At 49.3% G+C, this 18,665-nt stretch overlaps 1 protein-coding gene across 1 annotated transcript in view; it reads right to left on the reverse strand.

Annotated features, from left to right (window-relative positions):
* Positions 1–15,712, reverse strand: part of TSPAN11 (tetraspanin 11) — an 86,763-nt gene extending 71,051 nt beyond the window's left edge. Inside the window, exon 1 of the mRNA XM_058282596.2 lies at positions 15,574–15,712. The gene's annotated coding sequence lies outside the window, so the exon portion shown is untranslated. The remainder of the gene's footprint in view (positions 1–15,573) is intronic.
* Positions 15,713–18,665: the final 2,953 nt, after the last annotated feature.

The raw sequence follows: 18,665 nt of genomic DNA on the forward strand, positions 1-18,665 counted from the left end.
GTCGTCTAACCTTCCAGAGCCCGTTTCCTCCTCTGTCCCAAGCAGATCAGAGGGTAGGGCCCCCCGAGACCTGGTAGGAGCCTTGCCTGAGTTCAGGAGATGCTGGCTGAAAGGCCAGCCCTCCCCGTCCCCGGCAGCAGCAGCCCCCACCTCGGGGTGACTGTCCTTTGTATGCACTGCTGCTCTGGGAGGGAGCAGCCAGGCTGGAGGACAGTGGCACTGGTGTGCAAGGAGGGGCTCCCCAGGCAGAAGGCTTCCTGATGGTGTACATGACTTCATGTTCAAGTACATTCACAACCAGAAAGGCATAGTACTCCCCTCCAGGTGGCAGGAATTGGAGAAATAAAAAGTGTCTAAACAAAAACTCATCCTTTTTTCCAGAGAGGAGGATTTATGCAATTTCCTATGTGCTTTCAAAATAGCGCCCGTCTTGACTCTGGAGAGGACTCGTGGTTGAGCAGTCTGCCTAAAAGACCGTTCCTCCCAGGAAGCTTTAACACAGGTGCTCCAAAGTCATCTGGAAAAATGCTGCCATTTAGATGCTGGGGCTCCCAGGTTGGATCAGATCCCCAAAGGGGCTTATGAACGCCTCTTCCCTCTCAAAAGTTAAGAACCACTGATGTCCACCCTCTCCCTTTTTGCGTAGGCACAGATGAGGGGTAGATTGTCCACTCCCAAAGGTGGGGCCACGTCTTAGGCATAGGCTCAGGCGCAGAGCAGGCCCTGGGATGAGATCTCATTGAGGCAGGGCTGGGGCTGGAGCCGGCGGTCCCAGGTACGGGATTCCTGGTGCAATCTCCCTTCGACCCCTCCAACCTAAGTGAAAAGTCTGCGTGCTTGTGTGTGTACAGGCGAGGGAGAGAACGCGTATGAACCCCAACTTAAATTCCAATTTTCACTTTGGGACTTGGATGTAAATCTGTGAGGTCTTAGGTCCAGAAGGTGAGGTAATTTAGTGAAGAGAGCTTGGAAGCTGCTGAGCTCCCTGATAAATAAACCATGCTTCTTCATCTCGGGTCTGTGAAAACGTGTTTTCTAAGGGTTTAGAAAGCCCCTTGGAAGGTACTGGAAACTTCTCCCTACGGGAGCGAAGACTCTTGTCTTTCAAAAGATAATTACTGGGCAAGGAAATTCTGCACTCACTTGGCAATGAACTAACAACCCCCGCACTGTTACTCTGATTCTTTTCAAAACAGGGGGAAGAATTTTAACTCCATGAGCTACAGAGGGAGGATGTTATAGAAAGTGCTGGCATCAGAATAACCTAGCTATTGCTCAAGCTGGCTCCCTGACCACATACCAATTACACTATTGTCACAAGTACCACCAATTGTCCCAGGACTCGAAGATGGACAAGAAACCCTAGAGATCAGTCCACTCCCTTATTTTGGAGGGAGAGATCCTGAAAGCAGATGCCACTTCTCCATTCTTTTGGTATTCAATCCATGCTTTATTCATTTGTTTTAAATGTTCAAATATACATAATTTTCATATTTCTTCAGAGTTATTATTTGTCCACATCATATTCCTGATTGAAATTTATTGTGGACCATAATGGCTAGTATATATTCAACAAAGCAAGTAGAGCTCATTCTGGGGAACCTATTGAGAAAAAGTTGAAATTTCTTGTAATGTAGCAAACATTTGAATGCCTCACTCTAGGTCACTTATATTTACTCAAAGCTAAAAGAACTGCTTCTTTCATTTGAAAGATGAAAGCCTTTGAAGAGAAACTCCCAAGTACTGGGATAAATGCAGACTATTATGCTTCTTGATTAAGTTTTAAGCACCTACTGATATCACCAGTCAATTGTGGGTTTTCAATATACTGAGAATTTCTGACATCCATTTTATGGCTACAGTGTAAGTTTTACAATTAAATAGATTCTTGCTTCATTCCTTATGTCTAAGTCAGGAAGGAAAACGACCGAGTGGATTTCTAGTATTTTTCCATTCTTACCAAGAAAGTCTGAGAATAGCTGGGACTCAAACCCATGCCTCTGGCCTTTATCCCCGAGCTGGAGGTTTGGCAGATGGCTGTCCTCTAGGTGTAAGCCAAGGCCAGCAAAGCCAGGACGCGCTAATGAGCTACAGTGCTTTGGAGCCGTGAAGAGCTCTAAAAGGGTGCCTTGTTATTATTGATGGTGATGATAATCTGTAATAGCTATACCACTAATCTCCAAAATGAGGAAAGAAGAATTGATGGATCCAGCTGGCTCTGCATAGCAACAGCATTCTCAACACCCTGGATGAGACCATTATCTCTGGTTGTCCGGTGTGCCTCTTGGTCCTGGAATTCTTTCCCAGACGGCACATCAGCAATCCAACCTTTGGAAGGTCTGGCTCACCTCCTGCCAAGAGCACATACGGGGAAGCGGACATGGCTCAACTGATGGAGCATCTGCCTACCATATGGAGGGTCCAGGGTTCAAACCCAGGGCCTCCTGACCCGTGTGGTGAGCTGGCCCACACGCAGTGCTGATGCGGGCAAGGAGTGCCGTGCCACGCAGGGGCGCCCCCGTGTAGGGGAGCCCCATGCGCAAGGAGTGCACCCTGCAAGGAGAGCCACCCAGCGGGAAAAAAGCACAGCCCACCCAGGAGTGCTGCTGCACACATGGAGAGCTGATGCAGCCAGACGACGCAACAAAAAGGATACGCAATTTCCGGTGCCACCTGACAAGGCAAGCAGATGCAGAAGAACACAAAGCAAATGGACACAGAGAGCAGACAACGGGGAGGGAAGGGGAGACAAATAAATAAAATAAATCTTAAAAAAAAAAAAAGACAAGAGCACACAGGGAACAGGGCCAACGTTTGAAGACCTGGCAATAACTGCCTTATGTGTTCACAAGGTCAACCAGTTTAGATTTATTGAAATGCTGCATCTTGGCTGGATCCTGGGCAAGCTTCGCCACCTCCACCCCCGCCCACCTAGAGGCCAGATCTCCCTGGGTGTGAATCTCAGTTCTGCTGTTTACTAGCTGTGGGGTCTGGGGAAGGCCTTTAACCTCTCTGTGCCTCCACATTTACAACCATAAACGGGGCTACCTGCCCTGACCTCACAGAGCTGGGATAATTATGGAGATAATGAAGGTAGAAACCTCACACCGTGCCTGGCACACGGCTGGCCTCTACTCAGTGGTCATTCCCATTACAATCTTACATATGTCCCATATGCTACATGGCTGGAGGGCAGGAAATTGGGGCAGAGCAGCCGGTGGGAATCCTTCTTTCCTAGATGGGAGGTTGGGAGAACAGAATTCACCCATCAGGTATGAGGTGAGAGTCAGCAGCCTGGCTTTTCTACTTCTCTGGTGCATATGATATTTATTTAAACCAATCCAAGATAGTCCAGAAGTTGTGCTCAAATCCCCATGTTTACCAAATGTTAAGTATACATATCCAAGAAGAGAAACATTTAGGTAGCAATGAAAAATGTGGCCCAAAGCTAAAATTATTATCCAAACAATTTTTCTAGGGAGGAATTCATCAGCGTTGCTGTTTGTGGTGTTATTCTAGGCTCAAGTTCTGTGCCTGCAGCTTCACCTCCCGGGGCCTCGGTTACGGGGAAAACAACTGGGCAATTTCCAGCCTCCACCCTGGGCAGTTCTGAGGCCGTGCTGCTCGCCCTCTTCCCGCTCAGCTTCGCTCCTTTCCTTTTCTCCTTCAACTTGACCATTTGGGAAGACGGCCTGCAACGACCAGGTGTAGGTGTGGAAGGGCCAGCATTTCTCCATTCTCTGACAACAACTGGGACTTGTTAAAACACTCTTTGGAGAGCGGATGTAGCTCTGTGGTTGAGCACCTGCTCCCACGGATAAGGTCCTGGGTTCAATCGCCGGTACCTCCTAAAACAACAACAACAAAACACCGTCTTTGCTGGGCCCTCTCCCCCGGCGTTTCAGCAGGTCTGGGTGGGGGTGGGGGTCTAGGGCTGAGAATTTGCACTTCCAACCAGTGCAGTGTGGGACACTGGTGCTGCTGCTTCTGGAGTGCACTTTGAGAACTACTTTAGCTTTAGGGATGCATCAGGCCTCCAATTTTCTTTTTTTTAAGATTTATTTTTATTTATTTATTTATCTCTCCCCACCCTCTCGTTGTTTGCACTTGCTGTGTCTGTCTTCCTTGTTTCTTTAAGAGGCACCGGGAATTGAACCCATGACCTCAGATGTGGGAGGGAGGCGCCTGATCGCTTGAGCTGCCTAGGGATACATTAGATTTGCCTGAGGAACTTACAAAAATCCCGATGCACCCAGCCGATTTAAATCCAGCCACTGCTTTAGAGGCTCAGGCTTGCCTTGGGCCACTGTGTTGCCTTGGGGCGCCTTGGTTTGCTTAGCTTTTCATAATCACAGGGTGAGGCTGGACAGATGAGTGCTTGGCAAACGTTTTGTAAAGGGCCAGAGAGAACATATTTTAGGCTTGTGGCCCACATAAAATCTCTGTTGAATATTCTTTGTTTTTGGGGTGCTGTTTGTTTGTTTCAAGCCTTCAAATATGTAAAAAACTTTCTTAGCTTGTAGGCTATATAAAAACAGTTTGCCAGCTCCTGGAGAACTTGTATCAGCCAATTATGCATAGACCAGGTTTATTTATGAAAAATGCTACTCACTATGAACATTATTAATACAATAAGTCAAAATCAGGGTGGAGGGGAGCAGCCGTAGGTCTAGTGGCTGAGTGCCTGCTTCTCATGTTTGATCCCCAGTACCTCCTAAAAATACAAACAAATAAACGAAAAAACCCACTCTTACTGGGAAGTGATGTAGCTCAGTGGGTGAGCACCTACTTCCATGTACAAAGTCCTGGAGGTCCTGGGTTCAATCCCCAGTACCTCCAAAAAATAAATAAATAAATAGAGACATAAAAATCCCCAGGACCTTCTTAAAAAAATAAAAAATAAAAATTAAGGTGGAGTGTAGACCAATTTAAGGGAATTAAAGCCTAACTTTTACCACTGCTATCTATAACTGTTTTTTCCTACTCAGCTCTCTTTTTGACATTTAAAAAAAGAGGGGTGGGGTGGAATTCCTTCTACACTGCCTTTCCAGTTTACTGTTCCTAGTACTGACTTTCTAGCACTTGCCTGGAATTTTAGGTTTCCAGCAGAGTTAAAAGCCCTTACCCATCTGCTCAGCTCTATTGGAAAGTGTTAACTTGCCTTTCGCCTTTTTGGTATCTCCATTCTCTCCCTGTGCTCCTAGCCCTAACTTCTTGCCTCCCCCTTTGTTTTTGCACACAGACAGGACTTCCTTTCTTCTGGGAGGCTTGGCCACCCAAGTCTATGTTCAGAAGGCACCCTAAAGTGTGGAGGCACATGGCACTTTCACAGTTCCCTTACTCTGTGACTCTCTTCTTTCCTATCCAAACAGCATTTCCTTGGTAACCAAGAGGCTCATTTCCTTGTCCCAACTGCTCTGTTCAGCTTTGCCATAAAAATCAAGCACAGAACAGCTAGTGAGGATCTTTTAAAGGGCCTAAGAACTTCTAGAAGCTTTTTGGCTTTTCAGTCTGTTCCAAACCTCAGACAAAATGGACAATAACACTTTAATTCATATCTATTTTTTCCTTTTCTTCTGAACCTTTTCAACACACTAGCACCTCTTAGTAAATGACCTAAGCTGGCTTTTTAAAAAACGTAAATGATGGTGTTGGAAATTGAATCACATCCTCGACGAAAGGCATGTTTGGGTCCCAATCCTGGTCCTGTGGGTGTGAACCCATTTGTAAAGAGGACCTTTGAGGACGTTACGAGGTAAGGTGGCCCAGACTGAATGAGGGTGGGCCTTAACCCAGCATGGTGCAAATCCTCAGAAGCAAAGGAAACCGACATGGAAGGAGAACTCACAGGGGCAAGCCAGAAGTTGGAAGTCAACGGGACCCAGAAGAGAAGGAAGAAGATGCCCCCATGTGCATTGCCATGTGACAGAGAGCCAAGGACAAGGATGGCCAGAAGCCAGCCCCAGAATGCCACAATCTTTGGGAGGAAAGCATTGCCTTGCTGAGGCCTCGATTTTAAAAAAAATTAATTTATTTTTAATGTCACATTAAAAAAATATGAGGTCCCCATATACTCCCCACTCCCCTCACCCCACTCCTCCCATAACCACAACCTCCTCCATCATCATGGGACATTCATTGCACTTGGTGAATACATCTCTGAGCACTGCTGCACCACATGGTCAATGGTCCACATTATAGTTTACGCTCTCCCCCAGTCCACCCAGTGGGCCATGGGAGGACATATAATGTCTGGTAACTGTCCCTGCAGTACCACCCAGGACAGCTCCAAGTCCTGAGAATGCCCCACATCACATCTCTTCTCCCCATTTCCACCCTCAGCAGCTACCATGTCCACTTTCTCCATCTCAGTGTTACATTTACTTCCACTACTAATCACATTAGTTCCAGAACAGAGAATCAGCAAGTCCACTCTAATCCATACTCTATTCCTCCATTCTGTGAACCCTGGGATGGCTATGTCCACTCTACCCTTCTATCGAGAGGGTGTGAGGCCTTGGTTTTTTACTTCTTTTAACCTTGAACCAATAAATTCTCATTGTTTAAATCAATTCATTGCACGGTATTTGTTTTAGCACTAAAACAGATGGAGACCTGGATACTGAAATAGAAGCCTCTACAGTTTCCAAAAGATGTAGAAGACTAACTTGAATTTAAAGGCACTTTAGGGAAGTGGACTTGGCCCAATGGATAGGGCGTCCATCTACCACATGGGAGGTCCGCGGTTCAAACCCCAGGCCTCCTTGACCCGTGTGGAGCTGGCCCATGCGCGGTGCTGATGCACGCAAGGAGTGCCGTGCCAAGCAGGGGTGTCCCCCACATAGGGGAGCCCCACGTGCAAGGAGTGCGCCCCGTGAGGAGAGCCGTCCAGCGTGAAAGAAAGTGCAGCCTGCCCAGGAATGGCACCGCACACACGGAGAGCTGACACAGCAAGATGACACAACAAAAAGAAACTCAGATTCCCGGTGCCGCTGATAAGGACAGAAGCGGTCACAGAAGAACATACAGCAGAGGGACACAGAGAGCAGACAACTGGGAGGGTGGGGGTGGAAGGGGAGAGAAATGAATAAAAAAAAAAAATCTTAAAAAAAAAGCATACCAAAAAAAAAAAAAAAAAGGCACTGGAATGATCCGCCAGTTTAAAGGGATTGTTCTGCCCTAACTGAGCCACCATCCAAAAAGGTGACATAAAGGGAGGCCAAAAGAGGGAGCCTGAGTGTTGAGGCCAGGGCTGGCTTCACGGATGTGCCACCTGTGAGTGGCTCCAGGCCCACACTGGGAGGGAGGCCACTCAGAGGGGCCCCGGCCTTTGCTTACTGCTCTGCTGCCGGCTTGTTTACTTATTTATCTATGTATTTATTTATTTATTTTTAGAGAAACTTTAGATTACATAAATGTTACATAAAAAATATAGGGGATTCCCATATGTTCCCTCCCTCCCCTTCCCACACTTTCCCACATTAACAATCCTTCATTAGTGTGTTACATTATGTTTGTACATTATGTTTGTACATTATATTACATTAGTGTGTTTGTTACATTGATGAACCCATACTGAAGCATTGCCACTAACCGTGGATTATAGTTTATATTATAATTTATACTCTGCACAATTTTGCAAGTTATGACAAAATACATAATGGCCTGTATCTGTCATTGCAATGTCACGCAGGACAATTCCAGTGTCCTGAAAATGCTCCCATATTACACCTGTTTTTCCCTCTCCCTGCCTCAGAACCTCCTGTGGCCACTGTCTCCACATCAACCACAAAGTTCTTTCATTGCTAGAATCACAATAAGTCTATAGTGGAATAATAATAAGTCTACTCTAGTCCATAGTTTCTTCCCCAAACTTGAGGATTCAGGGATGGTGATGCCCACTCTGCCTCCAATGGAGAGGGGGCTTAGATCCCGTGGGGCAGATGGCTGTTGGCTTCCTGAAGTGCTTAGTAATTTTATCTCTGAGTTGTGCTTGGTGAGTGACATCCAGTGGGAGAGTGGAGCGTAAGAGTGAGCAGAGGAGAGGCGTGCCATGGATGTGTCCACTGTTCCTTGCCACCCCATTTGCACACAGCATTCTTGATGCCCCACAAGCACAGAATTCCTGTGGACCCACGATGCACGGAAGTTCAGAGAGACTCAATGCCAGCATGAGGGGTGCTTGTAACTTTTACATTTATGACAGAGCCAGTAGCATGATCCTGAGAGGCCACACTCCCCATTGAAATCAGAATCTAGTTCAAATATAGAGAGGGCAATGCATGCTAAGAAACACCAGTGGCCAAGAAACTCCATCATGCTTATCCTTTCCTATTTGTGCTCCCTCCTGCATTAGTCAACTCTTGTACTTCTCCTGAAAATAATGACACAGAAGGGAAGGGAAAGATACGGTAAAGCATAGTTCCTTTTCCTTTCGGACCTTCCCTCTTCATCAGTAGATGGAAGGGTAGAATGTGTGTGTATCAGAAAGTGAAATAAAAGCAGTTGGGGGAAGCAGATTTGGCTCAACGGATAGAGCATCTGCCCGTCACATGGGAGGTCCAGGGTTTAAAACCAGGGCCTGCTGACCTGTGTGATGAGCTGGCCCACGCGCAGTGCTGATGCGCTCAAGGAGTGCCGTGCCACGCAGGGGTGTCCCCCGCATAGGGGAGCCCCACACGCAAGGAGTGTGCCCCGTAAGGAGAGCCGCCTCGTGCGAAAAAGTGCAGCCTGCCCAGGAGTGGCACCGCACACACGGAGAGCTGGTGCAGCAAGATGACACAACAAAAAGAGACACAGATTCCTGGTGCCACTGACAAGAATACAGGTGGACCCAGAAGAACACACAGTGAATGGACACTGAGAGCAGACAACTTGGGGGGACAGTAGGCAGGGAAGGGGAGAGAAATAAATATATATAAAAAAGCAGTTGAGTTGGTTTTGTGCAGAGTTTCCACCATTCTGGTAAGAACCAAATACATGTGCCTAGATGAGCTATGAAATGCAAGATGTGTAATTTTGGTGCTTCCACACATGAGTTAAATGCTCTTATGTTTGCAATTAAAACTGGCATTGTATAACACAAACAAAGGGTAAACTTCATGCTAATAATTTAAATGTTTAACTTTTCTTTTCTTGGAACAACATTAAAGAGTAAATAAAAACACTCTGCTAGGCAAGAGAGAGACCATGGAAGAAAGGAAAAAGCTTTATATTTTAGTACTTTAAAAAGTAGTTTTTTCCTGCCTTTGAGCAAGTGGCCTGCATATTCATTTTTCACTAGACTCTGCTTGCCAGTTTGAGACTACATGTACCCCAGAAAATCATGTCATTATATCTGGTCCAGGGAAGCAGATGTGGCTCAAGCAGTTGGGCACCCACCTACTACATAGGAGGTGTCAGATTTGGTTCCCAGTATCTCTTAAAGAAGATGAGCAAGTCAGTGAGATGACTGACGGGCTGGCACAATGAGGTTATGCAATGAGGTGATGCAACAAAGAGACACAATCAGGAAACACGATGAGAGACACAACAAACAGGGAGCGGAGGTGGTTCAAGTGATTGAGTGCCTCCCTCCCACATGGGAGGCCCTGGGTTTAGTTCCTGGTGCCTCTTAAAAAGAAAATGAGCACACAGTGAGGGCAAACAGTGGGGGGTGGGGGGATGGTAAAAATAAATAAATAAGGTAAATATTAAAAAAAAAATCTGGTCCATACCTGTGGGTGTGAACCTACCATGGGAGAAGGGACCTTTTGATTGGATTACTTCAGTTAAGGGCCTTTTGATTAGGTTACTTCAGTAAGGCATGGCCCAGTGTGGGCCTTAATCCCCTTATTGGAGTTGTATATAAATATCAATGAATATGGAGAGGAAAAAAGCCACAGAAGGTGAGAGAAAGTCAGAGGAAGTTACAAGCTGAAGCAATATAACCTGGAAGAAAAGGGAGATACCAACAGATGCTGCAATGTTCCCTGCCATATGAGAGAGAAGTTCAGGATCACTAGTCTTTGGGGAGAAAGTGTCTCCTGATTATGCCTTGATTTGGACATTTTCACAACTCAGAACTGTAAGCTTTTTTTTTAAAGACTTATTTACTCCCTTCTGCCCCCTCATTGTTTGTGTTCGCTGTCTGCTCTCTGTGTTCTTTCACTGTGTGCTCTCTCATCTTCTCTTTAGGAGACACTGGGAACCAAACCTGGGACCTCTCACGTGGTAGGTGGGAGCTCAATTGCTTGAGCCACATCCACTTCCCAGAACTGTAAGCTTTTAAGTAATAAATCCTTGTTGTAAAAGCCAGTCCATTTCTGGTATATTGCAGTTCAGCAGCCTAGCAAACTAAAACACCCTGCAAATTAAGTATCTAGCCCTGGTTGAGGGATGTCAATTTTGGGGAACAATCTTGGGGATCACTGATGAGCTCCTTCCTGGGATATTCATTCAATGAACATTTATTGAACTCCTACTGTTTGCCAGACTGTGCTAGTTGCTGGGGAAAGCCAATAAACATAATTTCTACCCTCAACTAGTTTATAGTCTGGTAAAGAATATAGTTAAAAATTAGGGTATAAGACAGGGGTTTCTGAAGGTCAGAACCCCAGTTCTTGTCTATGAAAAAGGCCTCGGAGGCAGAAATCTCTTTACAGCAGGGGTTCTTAACCAGGGGTCCACGTAAAGATTTCAGGGGTCCATGAGAGTGAATTGAAAAAAATCAACTTATTATCTTTATTTTCTCTGACCTCAGATTTCAAGTGTCGTAAAACTATCTGCCACTACATTCAGAGAAGGGGTCTCTGGCTTCCGCATGACTGGCAAGGGGGTCCATGGAACAAAAAAAGATTAAGAACCCCTGCTTTAGAGTAATCCAAGAATGCTTATGGAACCCAGACCTTCACCTGTCAAAAAGGCTTCATAATCTAGCTACAATGCCCACTAAAGTAGAACAATGCAAGTTTTTGTTTGCTTGTTTGTTTTTTTCTTTTTTCTTTTGCAATTTGGTACAAACCCCAGACAAAATGGAGAACAGCTCCACTCCTGCCCTTTGTTCCTTCTTTTGCTTCTGAGCTAATTAAACGAATACTCTGGAATCTGTTAGTAAATGACCTAAGGTGATTTTTAAAAAATATAAATTCTATATAGCAGAAAGTGTACATCGGATGGTGAAATTACTTTGTCGTGTGGTCTGTGATTAATTTCTAAAGATGAAACAGCTTTCCATTTATATCGAAGTCGACTTGACAAAAACCATTTAAAACATGAGGTCCATGTTGGGAAAAATAGGAATCGGGAGGTCAGGGTGAGAACCGCTGCGGGATGATCTCACAGTGTCATCCCAGAGGTCCTGGGGAGGTCTTTTCTCCTCTCCTCTTGAAAACAGATGCGGGAAACTTCAGGGCGGGTTCCCGTAACATCTTCAATTCTTGGCATTTTGTAGGAGAGCTCCTTAAGGCTTTAAGAAGGGCCGTGTAGGGGGCGGCACAAAACGGGAGGGAGAAGCTGTTGAAAATCCGCTCTGCTCCTCCCCATAGCCGGGTGTGGGAACAGCACCCCAGCGGAGAACAGGGGCGCGTGGATGTCACGGGGGCATAGCCAGCAGGAGGCCACGACCCCCCACTGCTGACGGATAGATCAGTGTTGACTTCTCCAGCAGCCCCGCCCGGCCAGCCTCTCATCACCCACCCTTTCCCCACGGTTTCACTGGTGTCTTCTTCAGACACTTCCTTGCTCGCTCTGGACCACTCTGCGAAGTTTTCCAGGGTTAACTCGGCATCCACACACCACGCCAGGGGTCAGGGGTCATTTCCCCCATTCACAGACGTGGAAGCGACCCCTTGGTGAGTTACGTACGTAACACAGTCAAGGCCTCGCCGAGCGTGAGAGGCAGAGCCAGGACTGAAACCTGCGCCGTCTGACCCCAGAGCGGGGGTGCCGCCTGCCCCCCCTCCGCTCTTCTTGACTTTCCTGCTCGGAGCTCCAGCGGCGGCGTGGGTGAGAGCCAGCACAGAGTGTGCACTCAGCTGTTTTCTCAGCTCTTCCTGGAAGTCAGTGGAAACCTGACAACTAGATTTTCTGAGGACAGGAATCAGGCCTGCGTGCACTTTTCAGCACCCAGCTGCACGCGGCAAGCAGTGCCTATCGACACCCCCACCCTGCCGCTGGGATGTGCTGTCATGTAGTATAAGCCTTGTGAACCTGGGAACTCACAGGAGTTAGCCAGAGCGGGCCACGGGCAAGAAGCAAAGGTCAAAATTAACAGGAGGCTCCGTTCCGGGTCTGTGCCTCTTCTCTCCACTTCCGTCCAGGCTCCCTCCTCAAAAACCCAACTCAAACAGCCCGAACAAACCTCCTTCTCCCCACGTCCAAGCACGAATGCTGTTCCCACAGGGGCAGGGAAAGGTAGTGGCGAGCACATATTCTGTACCAAAAATGGGCACAGTGTTTGACGTAAGTCACCTTACCACTTTCCAAGGTGTTTATAGGAAGAGGCAACAGGAGAGATGCTTTCTGGGAAATGAGCGTGGGAACCCGGGAAGCACGGTCACTTGCACCAGAGAGCAGGATGTTCAGTCACGTTGCTGTTCTCCAGTTTTCGTCAATGCCCAGGGAGTACAGGTCCTCTTTACTGCCCAACTACTCAAGAAGTCGCTGGGCTCCTGGGTCTGAGGCCTGGCTGGGCAGTGCCTCGGAGTAAACCCAAGGGAGAACAATGATGAACATGGTCTCCCCAACAGCCTGTGGCTTCTCCGCCTGGTGGACTGCTCACTGTGTCCTCCCAGTCTCATGCTTGTCCCACGCATGGGGCAGAGTCCCCACCTACCTCTCCTTGTTGACCTGTGTGCAAAATCATTTTCATAATAACCTTGGCCAAAAATTCAGGAAATTAAGCCAGCTGCACACAAACAATCATATGACGAGTTCCAAGGCCGAGCAGAAACGATTTTTGGAACAACCACACTGGGTGTCTGAATCACTGCCTCTGGTCCTCGCTAAGGGCTGGGGTGTATTACTTCCAGCCACAGTACTATTATTTCAACTTGGTATTGCAAAAGCCCTTGAAAGTCTTCTGGAACAATGGTGTTCCAGTTTTATTTTAGTGGGAGAACTCTTTCTTCAAAGGAAATCCTACCTGGCAGCCAACAGCAACTCAGACTAGCTTAATTAATTTGAAAAACACACATCCAGTCCCCCAGCCCCCTATTAATTTATTCCCTCACTCATGAACACAACAATATTTTATGAGCACCTACTATGTACTAGGTGCTGGGATTCAAGCAGTAAACTTTGACAAAGGAGGCGCGGTGGTTTGAAGCTCTGTGTATCCCAGAAAAACATGTTCTTAAATCTAACCCATTCCAGTAGGTGTGAACCCACTGCAGTTCGGATTTTTTGATCAGGCTACTTCAGTTAAGCAGGGACCCATCTCATTCAGGATGGCTCTTAATCCTCTTATGGGAGTCCTTTATAAACGGAATAAATACAGAGAGAGAGAAAAAGAGAGAGAAAGCCATGGAAGTAAGATGCGGAAATCAATGTAACCCAGAAGAGATGGCAGAGAATGGCAGACACCACCTAGTCTCTTCTCTCGCCAGGTGGCAGAGGAGCCCAGGATTGCCGGCAGTGGTCTTTGGGAATAAAGCATCGCCTTGATGCCTGGACTTGGACATTCTTGTGGCCTCAAAGCTGTACGCTAATAAATTCCCATTGTTCAAGCCAAACCATTGCATGGCATTTGCTCGAAGCAGCCCAGGGAACGAAAACAGATGGCCCCTGCTTTCCCAGAGCTCACACTGTAGGAGGATGTAGCCAAGATAAGTTCGGATTGTGAAGGAAACGGATCAGGAAGGGACCCTGAGGAGGTGAAACCAGCTGAGATCAGAACACATCTGGAACCACACCCTGGTTTCCAGCCAGGAGGGGGCAGACTTGAAGAGGTGAGGTGACTGTGCCTAGGACACATCGTGGCTGACCTCTTCTCCCCGCTGCAAACTGTGGAGAGTGAACCTTGCAGCTTCAACTGGTTGTCAGAAGGAGAAACAAGATGGCGGGTACGCGGCCCTCAGGAAGGTCAGGCTGCTCCAGGGCCCCGGTTTAAAGACCACAGAAGCCCTATTTCCTCTTGTCTACAGGAACCACGTGGGCCAGCACAGAGTGGACTTTGCAAGGGTCAACAAGGGGCTCTAGGCAGGCATGCCTCTGGTGCTCAATACCACGGTAAGCTGCAGGCAAACAGCTCCTTCTACCAGCCACAAGCCCAGGGGCCACGCAAGCATCTCCCCAAATCACCCACTGGGCACCCGGGGTCCAGCATTCGCCTTTGGGTCTCAGCTCTTCGCTGCTGACAACTGCTTTCCCAGGCAGGAGCTAATCTGAGCCTCCGGCCGCCTTGGGCGGTGGGCCAAACGGAGGTCATTAGTCCCATTCTACATGCCAAGCAACTGAGCCCCAAGAGTGCCTTGGGAACACCGCTGCTGATATAATAACAAGCACTAAATCATGATTCAGATCCCACTCTCCAGACTCCAGCTGTAGCTTCTTCCCACCACGATCCAGCTGCCCACAGATTGAACACAGACGGCCTGGCCTGGCTTTGGTATTACCCTCGCCCCGCCCCCACCCTTCCACCTACACTCTATGCCCTGGGGCGTACTTAGGAGTTTTTCCCACCCTGCCCCTACTTCCCAATAATTGCCAATGTGCTTATTCTCACACACGCAGCAAGTTAGACCCAAGTTATCATGCTATCCTGCCCTATCCAGCCAAGCCTTTCCTATTTTCCAGACAATGCACACATGCAAACATCACACGTCTCTGATGAAAACAACATACCCCAGAACCTTCCACTACCTCCTTCTTTTCCCACCCAGCCAAGTGTGATTGCAAGAATGGGCACCCAAACCCGGCTTCCACCAATACACAGAGGTACACACAGAAAGCAGGGCCAGCCCAGGACAGGTAGACTGACCAGCTGAGAACCATCCTGTGCGTGCACAAGGACACAGCTGCCACCTCTACCAAACCTTGGCTTGCACGGGGTACCCTGCGGGGATGGGCAAAGCCAGCTAGGATGACTCTGGATCTGTCACCTGCGCCTTTATACATGAAGGACAGCTACTGGAATTCGGATTGACAGAGAAAATGACAGTCTGGAAAGGACAGCCACCCACTGAGCAAGCGGGAGGACACAAGGCACTCGGGGACCCAGAGTGCTCTCCCCAGTGCAGTGCACAAAGGCAGACCCCTAAGGACAGTTAGGGACACAACGCTGACCGTCCCGGACAGACATCCATCTTGAATGTCCCTGATTATTGCTCTCCCCGCTCTTCCATCCAGAACCACTTCCCCCCCCCCCACCCCCGGCCGCCGAGCCCCTCTGCGGCTCCGCGCACTCGTGGGGAAGGGTTGCGGGAGAGGGGGGGGCGCTTCCTCCCGGCGGAAGCTGCGTGGGAGTGAAGGCGCGGGCCTCCCGGGGTCCCCACCTCCTCCCTCCCCGCGACGCCCCCGCCCCGCGCTGGCCCTCCGGAGCCGGGGCACGGAGCTGGGCGCCTGCCGCCTCCCCCGCCACCAGCCCGCGCTTACCTGGCCCTGGGGCGCGGGGCTCCGCGGGCAGCGTGGGGAGCCGAAGCCGGGAGCGCCGGAGAGCCGCGGTTGTGGGCCGGCCCGCCGCCCCCCCTGGCCGCGCTCGCCCCGCGCCTGCCTCTCCCGCCCCGAGCGGGGTCAGGGTGGGGGCAGCCCGGCCCCTCCGCGCCGCAGGCCGGGAGGGCGGCTCACGGCCGAGCGCCCGCGGGCATTTCCTGCCCCGCGCCCTGCGCCTCCCTGCGCTCCGCTCCCGCGCGCGGGCCTCCCCTCCTCGCCCCTTCCACTTCCCAGGCGCTGTTCTCCCCTCGGTCGGCCGGCAGGACTCGCACGGCAGCCTGCCCCGAGGTCTCTTTGTTTGGGAGCTGGGCTTTCTTCAATTCAGAGCACACCAAGCAAATGCAGTCTGCTTTAGGGGCAGCTGCGCGCGGGGCCGGGGGAAGCTTGCAGGGGGGAAGGAACGGACTGGGGGTCGGGGTGGCTTTCAGACCCCACCTTCCCGCTTCCCTCCTGCCCGCAACCGGCCCGGGCCTCTCCCCGCAGCTCAGCCCTGGTGAACAAGGGAGATGGGCAGGAGCCTGGGAGCAGTGGGCCCTTGGAGAGTGCCAGGGTTTAGGACCAGCCTGTGTGATCACAAAAAGCCTCCCATCCCCCATGACCCCAGATGAATCCCGTCACCGCTGTGTCCCTCTGAGAGACCAGTGGACTGTCAGCTTCTCGTTTCCTGGGGCCCAGGTGGGGATTGGGGGGGGGGGGGGGGTGGAGGAATCAAGAGCTCATCCCACCTGGGAGAAAAAATGAAGAGCTGATGGTAAGGTGGGCTACCCATGCTCCCTGGCTGAGGACACATGCAACGCGCCCACAGCCTGAACTGTGTGACAGCGGACGTGCAGTAGGTGTTCTTTCCCAAAGCAACAATGGCCTTGGGCTTATCCAGCCAAGCTCTGTTGAAACAACTCACAGTGAGCAGTGTTACCCATTCACCAGGTTGCTGGGTCGGTGGCTCAGTTGGAGTTGAGGAAAGCTGACAAAGCCAGGTGGCCGCTGGAGCGCCAGCCTGCTAAATCCCTGAGCCAGCGGCCCAGAAAGGATTAAGGCTTAACAGAGGGTCTCTCAAGGTGGCGGGGAGACCTTGAGATGATGCCAATAGTGCCTTTGACATGAGGACCACTCACTGTGCAGTGGAGGAGACCACAGAGCTCAGGATGGGGGAGAGGGGGTCCCAAGGAGGAAGAGGGGGGTGCCGTGAAAATGGAGACGCTGGAAGGGGGACCTGGAGTGATGTGAGCCTGGTTCAAGGGTGAGGCCAGTTGGATTTGAGGATCACGCCCAGGGCAATTGGAAATGTGATTCTGGAGTTCTTAAAAGAGGGACTGAAGAGAAAGACGTGAATTTCAGAATTGTCAGCAAAGAAGCTGGGTTGATGAGAAAGGGTGAGATGGAGGGAAAATGTAGAAAAGACAGAGAGGGCAGGGCTGGGGGCAGATGCCAGGTCAAAGGAGGAAAAAGCCAACTGAAGAAATCAAAGCCATCAGAAAGGAGAATCTGGACTGGGAGGGTCCCAGGACTCCGGAAAGGAGGGGAAGGTGCAGCAGAGCTGTCAGGGAGGAGGGTGCCCAAGAAAACAGGGCTAGATTTGGAAGTGTGGAGACCTTTGGGGACTTAGGAGAGATTATTTCAGTGGTGGGAAGTAGAGCCCATTGCCCCCCTGGGGGCATCTGTACCCGTTAGGTGGCTGCACGAATGCAGAGGCATGTCCCCTTGCTCCCATCGGGGAGACTCTGAAGAGCCATCCCGGTTTCCAGAGCTTCCGGGACAGGGAGCAGCTGAGCCTCAGGAGAAACTGCATCTCATCCAGCTTTACTGCCCAGTCCTGTCTCCTGCACCCTCTGGTAGGTGTCATTCCCAAGAGCACACCCAGTGGACGTCCTACGTGCAGATCTCCTTCTCCACGCAGTCTGTTTCCCCGATATCCACCGGAAGTGGGGAGTGAAACAAAGCCGAGAAGGGTGGTGTCAGAACAGAGGGCAGGGACCCCAGAGGGCCTCAGGCAAGGCTGAGCTTGCCGACTGGGGAGGTGTGAGTGAGCAGGACACTGGATGACCTTTGTCTCTGACCTCCTTCCAAGATCCCTTGACCTCAGGAAGCAGTTTCAAGGGACGGGGTTTGCCCAAGTCAGAGAAGGTGGTGGCAAGAAAAGGCTGAGAAATGGAGAGCAGAGAGGAAGGCTATTTGTAGTAAAATAGGAGTTTTCTAATGCGCATTGGCAGAGAGCAGGGCAGAGTAGAGGTGAGCAGGGAAGGAACACCAGAGCTCCGGTTAGGGTGAAGGCACATGGGTACGGAGATGTTAATACCTAGCAACAGTAATTAGGAGAGAGAGGGTTGGAGAGTGACCTGGAGGAAACTTTTATTAATACAAGACAGCAAGTAATAAATGGACCTCTGCACCAGGACTTTCCCTCTGCAGTACCATTTCTAGTAGTGTCACCTATCCCGGGCAGTGAGCCAATAGAAATATAATGTGGCCCACTATGTAGTTAGTAGCCACAGGGTAAAAAGTGAGAAAATCAGGTGGAATTAAGTTTAGTAATTAAATAAATTTTAATAATTATTTAACAACATATCTAAAATACTGTTCCTTCAACATGTATCACTGTAAAAATTACTAATGAGGTATTTTACATTTTTTTCCCTACTATGTCTTGAAACTCCACTATGTATTTGACATTTACAGCACATCTAAGTTTGGACACTATAAACTCATTGGAAATACCAAGTCTGCATTTAGAGTTCATAAAACTTACAGTTGAAGAAGTAGATTTATAGACCTAATTTGCTCGATACATATATAAGTGTTTTCCAATAACGGAATCAAATACCAGCTTTTAAATTTAAATTTAAGTAATGCAAAAGAAAAAAAAATGCAGCTCCTCAGTTGCACTTACCATGCTTCAACCTGCTCCATCTTATTTCACAAAATACACTTAAAGAAGATCAGAGAGAAGATTAAGAGTGGTAGGGCCCTGGGAATGGGGCCGCCATTCCTTCATGGAAGGTGAGGACAAAACAAAGGCTAAACTGCAGAAGTCTAGG

Source organism: Dasypus novemcinctus, chromosome 20 (genome assembly GCF_030445035.2).
Source record: "Dasypus novemcinctus isolate mDasNov1 chromosome 20, mDasNov1.1.hap2, whole genome shotgun sequence".
NCBI classification, from domain to species: domain Eukaryota; kingdom Metazoa; phylum Chordata; class Mammalia; order Cingulata; family Dasypodidae; genus Dasypus; species Dasypus novemcinctus.